Source organism: Ursus maritimus, unplaced genomic scaffold (genome assembly GCF_017311325.1).
Source record: "Ursus maritimus isolate PB19 unplaced genomic scaffold, ASM1731132v1 scaffold_18, whole genome shotgun sequence".
In the NCBI taxonomy this organism is placed as follows: domain Eukaryota; kingdom Metazoa; phylum Chordata; class Mammalia; order Carnivora; family Ursidae; genus Ursus; species Ursus maritimus.
The window spans coordinates 7,092,322-7,106,189 of NW_024424230.1; the positions used below are offsets into that span (position 1 = coordinate 7,092,322).

The 13,868-nt window shown below is 39.0% G+C and overlaps 1 long non-coding RNA gene across 1 annotated transcript in view; it reads right to left on the reverse strand.

Moving 5' to 3' along the window:
• Positions 1-13,868, reverse strand: part of LOC103658403 — a 460,353-nt gene that overhangs the window by 364,165 nt on the left and 82,320 nt on the right. The window lies entirely within an intron of this gene.

A 13,868-nucleotide genomic window follows, 5' to 3' on the forward strand; every position in this document is an offset into this window, starting at 1 on the left:
TTAGATAAAAGTTTCATAAGTGACTTTTTTTTAAACCACTTATTACAGAGGTCACCAGATGAACTGAGCATACCACAAAGCCGTAAAGAAATGTAACACAGCTTACTTCACTTCTTTTATCTAGTTGAAAGATACAGTGTTTAGACATACTACTACTTACCAGTCTTTGTGCTGAACAAAACATATTTATAAACTCAAGAAATCTTCAATGCAACAGTAGGAGGGAGGCTTCATTATTATGCTCATTTTAGAAGAGCAGTAACTAGTGCACTGAGTGGTTAAGTAACATGCCAAGGCCAAGAACTTGATGTTGTATGAGGAGGACTCCAACCGGCAAGTCTAGTTTCAAGCCTCTGCTTTTCAACTTCACACCATAGTGCTTCTCTCAGCTTACACAGGCACACCACCACCAGAAGAGCATCTAAAACTGTTTCTGGAGAATGAAGAGACACACACTAGCAATCTCTTTGTTTACATGTATTCCTCTCAAGTATGCCCCTTCTCTGCTCTATACCTCTTTTCTCTCTTCCTAACTGGCACTTTGTAGGAATCACCAGGAGAGGCTGAGAGAATATATTCTGGATCACAGGTAATCCATAAATTTAATACACAGTCTGTGGAGAAAGAAGCGTTTCTGTAAAGTGTTTTGCTACCTGTAACATTCTGGGGGAAATTCAAGATACAATTTCTAAAGCTATTCCACATAAAACACCCTAGCGAAACAGGAAAATGCAAAAGCAGCCATGGCAAAGCCACTGCAGCTTGTACTGAACAATACAACTTAAAACGAGGCAGTTATCCTTAAAGAAATGCCAGACATTGTCAAAGAAAAATCCTATTAAGTGTCCTCTTTGTCAATTACAATGTTAAATTTAAGAAATTGGCAACAAGAAAATGTAACCAGGACATTTACATTTAGTGGTGTTTTTTTGGTTTTGTTTTGTTTTCTTTTTGGAATAAGGAGTAAACAGTAAATTTTCATTTTCCTGTCAGGTTCAAAACTTGTCAGTTTTATGATAACAATGCTGGACTACTTTGTGGAAATGAGGTGAATAAAGACACCACTTTATTTTTTTTAAGGTTTTATATATTCGTCAGAGAGAGTGCAGGCGCGTAAGCAGGAGGAGTGGCAGAGAGAGAGGGAGAGGGAGAGGGAGAAGCAGGCTCCCTGCTGAGCAAGGAGCCCAATGAGGGACTTAATCCCAGGACCCCAGGATCATGCCTGAGCTGAAGGCAGATGGTCAACCGACTGAGCCACCCAGGCATCCCATGAAAACACCACTTTAAATAAGGCACATACTTTTAGTTGCAGTATAACCAAATGCTTCACCTTGAAGATAATGTCCTTGGTCTTGTTTTCACTATGCGTGGTAATGAACGCTAATGTATGTTCCCAGGTACACATAGGCTGTTTCCACTGACTGTCACAACTGCTGTTTGAAGAGACAAGCTGTTAGTTAATTTGATACCACATCTGATCATAGTTAAGCTATTGTGATATTAATGTAAGGGCAAAGATCTCCCCCATGTCTTTGTTTATGTGGGTCAGCTGTCTTCACGATATTTGGTCTGCTTATCAAGTATCGCCATTCTTCATTGCCATTACTGTTACATGTCTATTTCTCATTTTCCTTTTTTCTATTCTAGATTTAAATTCCGTAAGTGTGACAGCCACGGCTGTTGAATTATCACTTTATCCCCAATGCCTAGTACAGTGCTTAGACCAAGAGGCATTTGATAAGTGATTTGACTTGAACGGGTGTGTTAGCGAGCTAAATGTGTATCACTCTTTCTTAAATCCTCCCCCAAGCCATATACATTGATGAAGTGGAGGGTTACCCACTGAGTTGAAAAATACTAGATTTACTGTGTATTAGAAACTATATAAGGTACCTCAAATGTAAGACAGTCCCAACCACTTAGATTATTTTAATGGAGAGTAAAAGAAACAATTATGATTTTTCGAGTTTTGTAAAAGGATTATGGGATTAAATACCTTGATCAATCCTACTTGGGAAAGCAGTGGCTGATAATTTAGATCAGGCATTATGAAGTGAATGCTTAAAACCTCGCCTTGCATATGGGCATCCTCAACAGAAGGACTGCCATGAACGTGGAAGCAGGGATTTAGAAATCACTGTATACTCATGTAAAGACAGAGTCCAAAATCACTGAAGTGTGGATGAAGAAAGTGACAAAAGATTAAAGATACTGGCAATGGTCAAATCATAGAAAGTTTATGAACTATGCTCAAAAGTTTAAACTTTGTACAACATACCAATATTTTCTAAAATGTTTACTGAAACAATCCCAACAGAAGCTTAACGATTTAATAATGAAATAAATTATGGAAGTGTGCTACATACTATGTCTGCCTGGATAGTCACAATGCACATGATGTTATTAAATGTACTGATAAGTCCTGAAATCAGTAAGTGTAACTCAAAATTTCACAAATGATTTGTGAAGTATGTCTGGATGCATATGTATGAAATCTCTATTAGCAGTTCCATAGGATATACTTTGTGAATCACTGTAGTAAGAATGGGAAGATTTTAAGCAGAGACCATTTCATATTTTAGAAAGGTCACTCTGACCAAAAGGGAAAAGATGAAGCAAAAGAAAGTGGGTTTGGGGGTAGGGAAAACTGTCCAAATACTAATGCAGGAATGAGGCAGTAAACACAGGAATGTGAAAACGAAAGCGAATTTGGACGTAAAGGAAAAGAACTTGGCAACTATTTTGATATGGGGAGTTTAAGCAATGGAAGTTAATGTCTCTTCTAGGTTTCTAGACATTACAAGCATACAGTGGTAGCATTAACAGGGAGAAAAATAGGCTTTGTTAGAAATAAAATAAATACATGTTTCTTCAAAGTAAGTTACTATGGAGCATTTAACTGGAGCTATGCAATCGGCAGTTGACAGGTTTCATTCATACCACTTCTAGAATGTGCAATTCTATGTTTATTTACATATTCCTTTGTTTAATGACCATTCTCCTACTAGATGTAAACTCCTGAAGGAGAACATGTAACGTATGCTTAACGAATTTTAGTGGAAAACAGGATTCGAGTTGCAGAAACTTTTTTTTATTGAGGATCAGCTATAAACTGAAAGTTTATGTACCCACAAAATTCATAGGTTGACAACTAATCCCAATTTAATTGTATTTGGAGGCAGCGCCTTTAGGAAGAGATCAGGATATGAGGATGGAGTCCCATTTCCCATGTGAGATTACAATGCAGAGACCACTGTCTATGAAATAGGAGGAAGGTTCTCACCAGACACCAAATCTGCTGGCACCTTGCTCTAAGACTTCTGGCCTCCAGAACTGAGAAATTCCATTGTTTGAAAGCTACCCAGCCTATGACATTTTTATTATAGTAGGCCAGACAAAGACAGTACAATAAGAGAATACCTTCATCTCCTTTGCAGAGAGAGCAGACAGCTGAACACCTCAGTCCTAGCATAGACAAGGGTGGACTGAGGTTGGTGTGAAGGCTAACAAGACTCTGTGTACCTTTGTCTCACCCCTGTTTTAAGAAAAGGGCTCCCTAGAATTTTCACTGGAGACCCCACAGGCAATTTTCTCTTATTGTTTGGGGCTACCAGAAATCCGTTCTGGTTCACAGACCTCCCAGCCTCCAGCTCTCAGCTTCGTTAGCATTTGACAAAGGCCTGAGGTTGGGACAGGCTGTGTGTAATGCTGCTCAAACCTCCAGTTTATAAGACAGCCAGTCTGTGGTATTTGGTTATAGCAGCCTATGGATTAAGATCGGATTTCAACAGTACAGTAAAATCAGTGGTTTGGCTGCAGTGTTTCGGGGGAGAGGCAGTATTGTCAACCATCTCTCCTTTGTGCTTTGTCCCAACCTCACGAAGAGGGCAAGCTCAGGCAGGCATTACAAACACCACATGTAGGGATACACACCTTTCCCAGACATGAAGGTGAGGAGCAGGGGGTGAAAACATTGTTCAGAAGGGAGAAAACATAAAAATCTTCTCCATCACTTTTTCACACCTACCATAATTCTTTCTTCATTCTGGACCTAAGGGCTTCTCCTACTAGCAGATGTACACCATGGCGAGCTCTGGTCTGGGCTGAAGGACACAAAAGTAAACCTAGGCTTTCAGTTCTCTATATCACCCAAGTGGAGCTCGCCGAGCTAGAAAAGGACACAAGGATTTGGGATAGGAGACACAGTTACTTATAAGCGTGCATTTGGTAAGATGACCTTCTGCCTTTCTCTCAGGAAACAAGGTATGGTAGTAGGTGATTTAAAGGGTGCAAATGTGCAGACAAGTGAGGAATGCCAATCAATTCTCCCAACATGATAGATTAATAGATATTTCACCTAGCTACAACAATCACATATGGGCAAATTCTTTGATGCACTGAGTTTGGGAAGACTCATACACTAAACTTTTTCTTTTTTTTTTTTTTTTAAGATTTTATTTATTTATTCGGCAGAGATAGAGACAGCCAGCGAGAGAGGGAACACAAGCAAGGGGAGTGGGAGAGGAAGAAGCAGGCTCACAGAGGAGGAGCCTGATGTGGGGCTCGATCCCATAACGCTGGGATCACGCCCTGAGCCGAAGGCAGACGCTTAATGACTGCACCACCCAGGCGCCCCTCCTTATCATTTTTTCATCATTTTTTGAAAAAGTTTAGTGTATGGGGGTGCCTGGGTGGCGCAGTCGTTAAGCGTCTGCCTTCGGCTCAGGGTGTGATCCCAGCGTTATGGGATCGAGCCCCACATCAGGCTCCTCCGCTATGAGCCTGCTTCTTCCTCTCCCACTCCCCTTGCTTGTGTTCCCTCTCTCTCTGGCTGTCTATCTCTGTCAAATAAATAAATAAAATCTTTAAAAAAAAAAAAAAGATAAGGAAATGAAAGTCCACCAAAATATTAAATAATCATCTGCTCAAATCAAAAACCATGCCAAACGGGTCTACCATCTAATTAGTCTACCATCTAATTAACACAGATTACAGATTTAATGCATCTTAAACTATTATCACATCATTTAGTAAGAAAATACTTTAAAGTCCTCTAGAAAATATCCAGTATTTTCAAAAAGCCATCTAAATGGGGTGCCTGGGTGGTTCAGTCAGTTAAGGGTTTGCCTTTGGCTCAGGTCATGATCCTGGGGTCCTAGATGGAGCCCCACATGGGGCTCCCTACTCTGTGGGGTGTCTGCTTATCTCTCTCCCTCTGCTCCTCCCTGCTGTTCATATTCTCTTTCTCTCAAATAAAGAAAACCTAAAAAAAAAAAAAAAAGCCATCTAACTATTTTTTCAGTTCTCAAAGGTACTACTTATAAAGACACCAGTTACACTGGATTAAAGACTTACCCGACTCCATTATAATCTCATTCCAACCTCTATAAAATCCAACAACCCTAATTCCAAAAAAGGTCACATTCTGAGTTACTGAAAGTTAAGACTTCAACATTTCTTTTATGGGGGTAATTCAACCCATAACAGGCATCTTATTAGACTATTCTATGATCTACATAACAGACGAAATTTTAGATCTTATGGGAGGAGTCTGGGAAGATAGCGGAGGAGGAGGATTCTAAGCTCACCTCATCCCAGCGATACACCTAGAAAACAACCACACCAGTGCCGCCAACCCAGGAAACAAACTGAAGACTGGCAGAACAGACTCTCCACTGTAGACAGGAGGCCACAAAGAAAAATGGCAGGAAGGGCAGAGTCCTGGTGAGGAGACAAACCAACCTGTAAGACTAACCACAAACTATAGGGACACAATGAACACTGAGCAGGGAGAGGTGCAGAGCCTGCACCAGGTGTCCCAGACATGGGAGACCTGCACTGGGAAGACAAGACCTTAAAACATTAGGCTTTGAAACCAAAGGTGCTTGGCTTTAGGAGTTTTTACAATCAGGGGGCTTAACAAGAAGAACTTTGAAAATCAGAAAAATCTCAAACAACCAACCTAAACCTACACCTTAAGAAGCTAAAAAAGGAACAGTCCAAAGCCAGTAAAAGAAGGAAATAAAGATTAGAGCAGAGATAAATGAAAGAGACTAAAAAAAAACAAAAACAAAAAACAAAAACAAAAAAAACCACCAACAACAGATCAATGAAACCAGGACCTAGTTCTTTAAAAAGATCAACTAAAATCAATAAACCGTTAGCCAGACTCATTTAAAAAAAAAAAAAAAAAAGAAGAAGGAGAGGTTGAGAGGATTCAAATTAAATCAATGAAGAAATAAGTGACACTGCAGAAATAAAGGATTTTAAGAGAGTATTATTAAAAGTTATAAGCCAACAAATAGGACACCTTAGAGAACCTGGATACATTCCTAGAAACATACAACCTTCCAAAACTGAATCAGGAAGAAATAGAAAATTTGAACAGACTGATGACTAGCAATAGTAATCAGTGAAATGGCAGGAGTAATCAAACACCACCCAACAAACTAAAGTCCAGGACCAGATGGCTTCATAGCTGAATTGTAACAAACATTTCAAGAGTAATACCTATTCTTCTCAAACTATTCCAAAAAAAAAAAAAAAAATAGAAGAGGAAGGAGAGACTAATTCATTCTACAAGGTCAACATTACCCTGTTATTCAAATCAGATGAAAACATTCTAAAAACAAAAACAAAAAACACTAAAGGACAATACCTCTGATGAACATAGATGCAAACCTCCTCAACGAAACATTAGCAAACCAAACCCAACAACGCATTAAAGAATTCATTCGCCACAAGCAAATGGGATTTATTTCAGGGATACAAAGGTGGTTCAATATTTGCAAATCAAGGTGATACCTCACATTAACAAGTGAAAGGATAGGGGCGCCTGGGTGGCTCAGTCGTTAAGCATCTGCCTTTGGCTCAGGGCGTGATCCCGGCGTTATGGGATCGAGTCCCACATCAGGCTCTTCCGCTATGAGCCTGCTTCTTCCTCTCCCACTCCCCCTGCTTGTGTTCCCTCTCTCGCTGGCTGTCTCTCTCTGTCAAAATAAATAAATAAAATCTTTAAAAAAAAAAAAAAAAACCAAGTGAATGGATAAAACCATATGATCATCTCAATAGTTGCAGAAAAAGTATTTGACAAACACAACATCCATTCATGATAAAAATTCAGCAAAGTAGGTTTAGAAGGAATATACCTCAACATAATAAAGGTTCTATATGAAAAACCCATAGCCAACATTACACTCAGTGGTGAAAAATTGAAAGCTTTTCCTCTAAGGTCAGGAACAAGACAAGGATGTCCACTCTTACCACTTTTAGTCTACAGAGTGCTGGAAGTCCTAGCCACAGCAATCAGACAACAAAAACAAATAAAAGGCATCCAAATTGGTAGGGAAAACGTGAAACTTTCACTATTTGAAGATGAAATGATACTATATATACAAAACCCTAAAGACTGCATCAAAAAAACTACATCAAAAACTTATGATGTACTATATACTGGCTAACAGAACATAATAAAAAAATAAAATAAAAATAAACTAGAACTGACAAATAACTTCAGTAAAGTTGCAGGATACCAAAATCAATGTACAGAAATCTGCTACATTTTATACACTAATAACATAGCAGAAAGAGAAAGAAAACAATCCCATTTACAACTGCAATGAAAAATAAAATACCTAGGAATAAACTCAAATCAAGGGGGTGAAAGACCTATACTCTGAAAACTATAAAAACCATTGATGAAAGAAATTGAAGATGACACAAATAGAAATATATTCCATGCTCATGGACTGGGAAAACCAATATTGTTAAAATGTCCATACTCTCCAAAGCAATCTCTACAGTTAATGAAACCCCTATCAAAATACCAACAGTTTATTTCACAGAGTTAGAACAAACAATCCTAAGATCTGTATGGAACCACCAAGGAACCCAAACACCCAAAGCAATCTTGAAAAAGAACAAAGCAGGTGGTGTCACAATCCTGGATTTCAAGATATACCACAAAGCTATAGTAATCAAAGCAGTATGGTACTGGCACAAAAACAGACACATAGATCAATGGAACATAATAGAAAGCCCACAAATAAACCCACACTCTTATGGCCAATTAATCTACAACAAAGGAGGCAATGCGCAATGGGAAAAAAAACAATGCTGGGAAAACTTAGCTACATGCAAAAGAACAAAATTGGATCACTTTCTTACACCATACACACAAGTAAACTCAAAATTAATTAAAGAACTAAATGTGAGAACTGAAACCATAAAATTCCTAAAAGAAAACATAGGCAGTAATCTCTTTGGCATCAGCCACAGAAGTACTTTTCTAGATCTGTCTCCTTTGACAAGGGAAGCCAAGGCAAAATTAAACCATTGGGACTATACCAAAAATAAAAATCTGCACAGAAAAGGAGACAATCAACAAAACAAAAAGACAACAACACAACAAAAAGACAACATACTGAATGGGAAAAGATATCTGTAAATGATATATACAATAAGTAGTTAATATCAAAAAGATACAAAGAACTTAACACCAAATAATAATAATCTAATTAAATATGGGCAGAGGACCTGAACGGACGTTTTTCCAAAGACATACATATGACCAAAAGACACATGAAAAGATGCTCAACATTACTAATCAAGGAAATGCAAATCAAAACCAAAGTGAGATCTCCCCTCACACCTGTCAGAATGGCTAAAATAAAAACAAAAAAAAGAAATTACAAGTGTAGCTGAGGATGTGGAGAAAAAGGAATCATAGTACATTGTTGGTTGAAATTCAAGCTGGTGCAGCCACTGTGGAAAACACTTAAGGTTTCTCAAAAACTAAAGATAAATTACCATATCATCCAGCCATCCCACTACTAAATATTTACCCAAAGAAAACAAAAATGCTAATTTGAAAAGATATGCACCCCTATGTTTACTGCAGCATTATTTACAATAGCCAAGATATGGAAGCAACCCAAACGTCCATCCACAGTTGAATAAAGAAGATGTGGTATGTATATGTGTGTGTTTGTGTATGGGAATATTACTCATCTATAAAAAAGATTAAAATCTTGCCATTTGCAAAAACTTGCCATTTTGCAAAAACTTGGATGGATCCAGAAGAGGGTACATAATGCTAAATGAAATAAGTCAGAGAAAAATAAATACCATATGATTTCACTCACATATGGAATTTAAGAAACAAAGCAGCCAAACAAAAAAGACAAAAAATACCAGACTCTTAAGCAGAGAACTGTTGGTTCCCAGAGGGGAGCTAGGTGGGCTGATGATTGAAATACATGAAGGAGATCAAGAGTACAATTATCCTAATGAGCACTGAGTAATGTATAGAGTTGCTGAATCATATTGTGCACTTGAAGCTAATATAACATTGTATGTTAATTACACACGAATAAGAAAAATAAATTTCAATCTGTTGAAAAGAAACCTGACCTGAGTTACCACAGCAGATAATCATACCCTCTCACCCTCAGTTCACAGATCCAAGCCCTCTAAGGGGAAGGGCCATACCCTTGGCGAAGATACTTCAACACTGACATGAATATATCCTAAGTCTTCCTCCAGCATTCCCCCTAAGAGATTTGCAATCACATGCTAGAGTAACTAATGCAGTAGGAAAGAGAACTTGCTCAATTTTGGAGGGTACATCAGAAATTGGTTCTGAGTTGATGTTACTCCCAGGGACCCCAAATATCACTGTGGTCTGGTCAAAATGGAGGTTTGTGGGTACCAGACAATAAGCATAGTTTTGACCCATTCAGACTACAGAATAGCCTTGCTGTTATTTCCCAAGTTCCCAATTTTACAAAGAAAATGGACATATACAACAACTGGCAGAATCCCCACCTTGATGCCCTGGCTGAGGAAGTAAAGGCTACAGTAGGAAGAACCAAGTGAAAGCCACCAGAACTTCCTTTCCCTACCAAGCTGGTAAACCAAGGGCAATACAGTGTCATGGAGGATCTGGAAAGATTCATTCTACCACCAAAGATTTCCAAGATGATGGGGATTTCTATCCTGTCCCAAATTAACTCACCCATTGGTTTTATGCAACTTATTTACACCATTTTCTCTTTTCTTCTCGCAATATCTCCCTACCTTCAGTAACTTTAGACACTGGTTTAACTTTAGCTCTTTCCATCTCCTGAAGCCATTCTCCATAGCTAACAGTCCTTTTCCACAGTATCTCTCTTACCTTCTTGAAGTCCGTCAGTTCTACTTCCACCCTTCTGAGTTATAATCCGAACTTCTACTTCCACCCATCTGAGTTATAATCCGAACTTCCTCATCACTCAGAATAAAGTCATATCTGGAACTCTGATATTCCCTTTTCGGCACAGCCTCCTATCGTTCTGCTCCCTTGTTCTCAATGAGCACGTTGAAGATCTACTTGCTAACGCTAGCATTCACTGATTACATCTTAATCTTCTAGACCTAGTCTTAGCATGGTTTACAACTTCAATACATAGTCCCTGCTCCTTGGGATTTCCTAATCACGGTGAATTCCATTACTATAACTGTATTACCCTCTACTTCTAAGTAAGCCCTACTAAGATTTCCTTTAGTTCTGGACAGGATGAATTTTGACAATTGGGGCCATTATAGGTTTATACAATCATACCTGAGATGGGCTCTCATTGATACTTAAAAATTCATTTGCCCAGCCTTTCTTGGTATCCTGGTGCATTTCCATAGTTACTATTCCAAACTTTTTTTTTTTTTTAAAGATTTTATTTATTTATTTGAGAGGAAGAGACAGCCAGTGAGAGAGGGAAGACAAGCTGGGGGAGTGGGAGAGGAAGAAGCAGGCTCCCAGCAGAGGAGCCTGATGCGGGGCTCGATCCCAGAATGCCGGGATCACGCCCTGAGCAGAAGGCAGACGCTTAACGACTGAGCCACCCAGGCGCCCCGAAACTTTGTTTTTTAAAGCCTGTAAATCTCCATCTGTCTCAAAGAAAACTTCCCTCTTTTTTACTTAATGTTTTATCTTCATCCCTATCTGAGAAAACATGGCAAAATGCTTCAGAGTGAGCAGCCGCCATCCACCAGCTTACATCTTCCAAAGGTGAATAATAACCTGTCAAAATTCAACAGCCTTTATTCATTCCTACCCTCTTTTGAACCGTGACATTTCACTTTTAATGAAGTTATTTTTCCTATTTTGTCCTTGTTCCTAAGTGTATAGATCCAACCAGGAAAACACAACCTCACTAGGTATTTCAAATAGATGAGATATAACGCAGGGGATTCACTACACAGTGTGAGAAGGCTCACAGAGGAAAAAGAGCAGAATGCAGAGGTAACAAAGAACTGAAAGGAGAGCTACCACTACTGGAGCAGCAGGGACAAGAAGGAAAGAGGAGGAGTCACCAGGGTGTAAGAGCACAGAGCAGGGCCCCTGAGACATGGATGCTTAGATATTAAAAGTCCATGTAGCTGGAGTCCATGCTTCTACCAGGAGGCACTGTATGGCTGGTGTCTAGAATGCCAAAAGCAGCTGTGAGGGTGGGGATAGAGGGGTAGAGAGAAATTTTCTGCTGCTAAAGTAACACTGACAGCAATTGAAAAAAACAGGAAATCCCTCATCTCTTTCTACTTCCCAATCTGCTCTAGTGCTTTCCTTAGCAGACCCTACCAGTGTGCCATTGGTCAAGGAAATCCAGGAAACATCTGCAGAGCCCCAGCCCCATGAATGCAAGGTTGAGCATAGAAGTGTGGCCTTGGAGCAAAGAGATAATAGTTGAATTGCTGACACACCATTGCAAGAAAGCATTTGTATTCCAGGCTGAAATGCACTATTGCTCAACAGAGAATTCCACAGAAAGCACAGATTTTAGAGTCAGTTCAATTTAGGATTAAAATTCAGCCTCACGTTCCTAGCTAAATGCTAAACTTCTCATTCTCCATTCCTTCCTCTATAAAATGAGGATTATAATGCATTTGAGGGATTTTGAAGGGTTAAGGAATTGTATACAGTATGTGAGTATCCAACTGGTAGGCACCCCACAAACATCTGTGACTTCACTCTTGGTTGTACTCCCATGCTCCTAGTTGCTGTTCCCATTTCCTCCTATTCCAATTCTTATTTCCAGGTCTTCTCCATTTAACAGTCTTTGTACCATCTGTTTGTTTTAATCCTCAATGTCCTGCCTCTGGACCCATCTTTACACTTTCTACATTCCTTACCCTGAAATTCATTTAATCAAGTTTTCGATCTTATATCCATATGAATGACTCCCAGTTCTGAATGTACAATAACAACTCTGGAGTTCCAGATATGTATATCCAATTACTGAATAGCACCATCTAATCATCTGCAGATACCTTAAGCTCTGTATTTCACAATGGAACACAATCCTGTTCACCAGTGCTCAACTCCTTCTTCCACCCAAACCTCACTCTCTCTCTCTCTCTCTCTCTCTCTCTCTCTCCTCCATCTGTATTTTCCTTGGTGGCTAATGCCACTACAAATATTCAATGCAAAAGACCTGTGAGAAAGCTTTCTTCACTCCATTTTGCCAACTTTGTCCCATTAGGGACATTGATTAGGTCTCAACTTACCTGAAACTTGAAGTAGCTAGTATTTCAAACATGTAAGGTTAAACATTCCTCACCTGTAATGCTAACAGCATTAACATTTTTATCTCTGCTTAATGAACTAAAGCTAAATATCCACAGTTGCATTTAGGGCAAGAGGAATATAGGTCTAACCCAACATTTTAGCATTCCCATTCTCTATACTTGAGAGAGATTCCTCTCAAAAAGGTCTAGTGATTCCATCTTCCATGTATTCCTTCCACAGTCCACTCTGTCTTCCCCCGTACTGCCCATCTCAAATAATGTCCGTACCATGACACCCTACTGGATGCTTTGGCTCTTCCTGAGGTGTGTAGATACACAATACCATTCACTCTTCTCCCAGGACCCTTTTCCTATTTCATTTTGCATGCAGTAATGAAGAAGAAGAAAGAAGAAGAAAGAAGAAGAAAGAAGAAGGAGGAGGAGGAGGAGGAGGAGGAGAAGAAGGAGAAGAAGGAGAAGAAGAAGAAGAAGAAAACTTTATTGATAGTAAAAAAAAGAAGTACCTCTTTGCATTATACAGTTTATTTTTAGGAATGGAGACATGATTCTGTGAAAGGATTTTGATGTCCAGATTTATAGAGGTACAAAGAGTGCACTAATGAGAGAAAAGCAAAATATTAGAGCATTTCCAGAAAGGTCTACTCTCTGGGATTAAATAATGATTGATAGAGCCAAGCTCTGGGTCTAAATTTATGCAATCTAAGATCTGAGAGAACAGAGTGTGATTGCTAATCTGACTACATTCAAAGTCCCTCTGGGGATGAATTTTAGTCAATTAAGGAAACACTGTCTGATGCTTACATCTGAAATGAGGTCCTGCTTGCTCTGGACTGGGGCCATGGTTACTGAATTGAGGAAGGAGGACAGAAACAAAATAGTTTTTTATATGTTGTTTTGTACTTACCTATTAAACAATAAAATGCTAAAGAAAGAAGAGGTTCAAGGGTACATTTCTACAACTTATAGCAAAAGTTTTACCCAAAAGTAGGTTATTGATAAAAGGTTTGTTGAAATAAATAATTGAATATTCTCATTTTGCAAAACAGAAATTTGACTATCTTAGACAAGCTGTTGCTGACACATCCAAAATAATATTTTTGGCAGAATTCTTCCTCCCTCAGTCTTTCAACAAAAAGTAGTTACTAAGAAGATCTCTACTGTTAGTGGAAACCATGATGCCTGAGCAGGAACTCAGAACTGCTATCTATAAAGCAGCTGTCCCTGAGATCACCAACACATACAGAAGAAAATATTCCTTCTCACTTCCTCCCACCTTCAGATATCCTGCTTGCCTCCCATAGATAGAA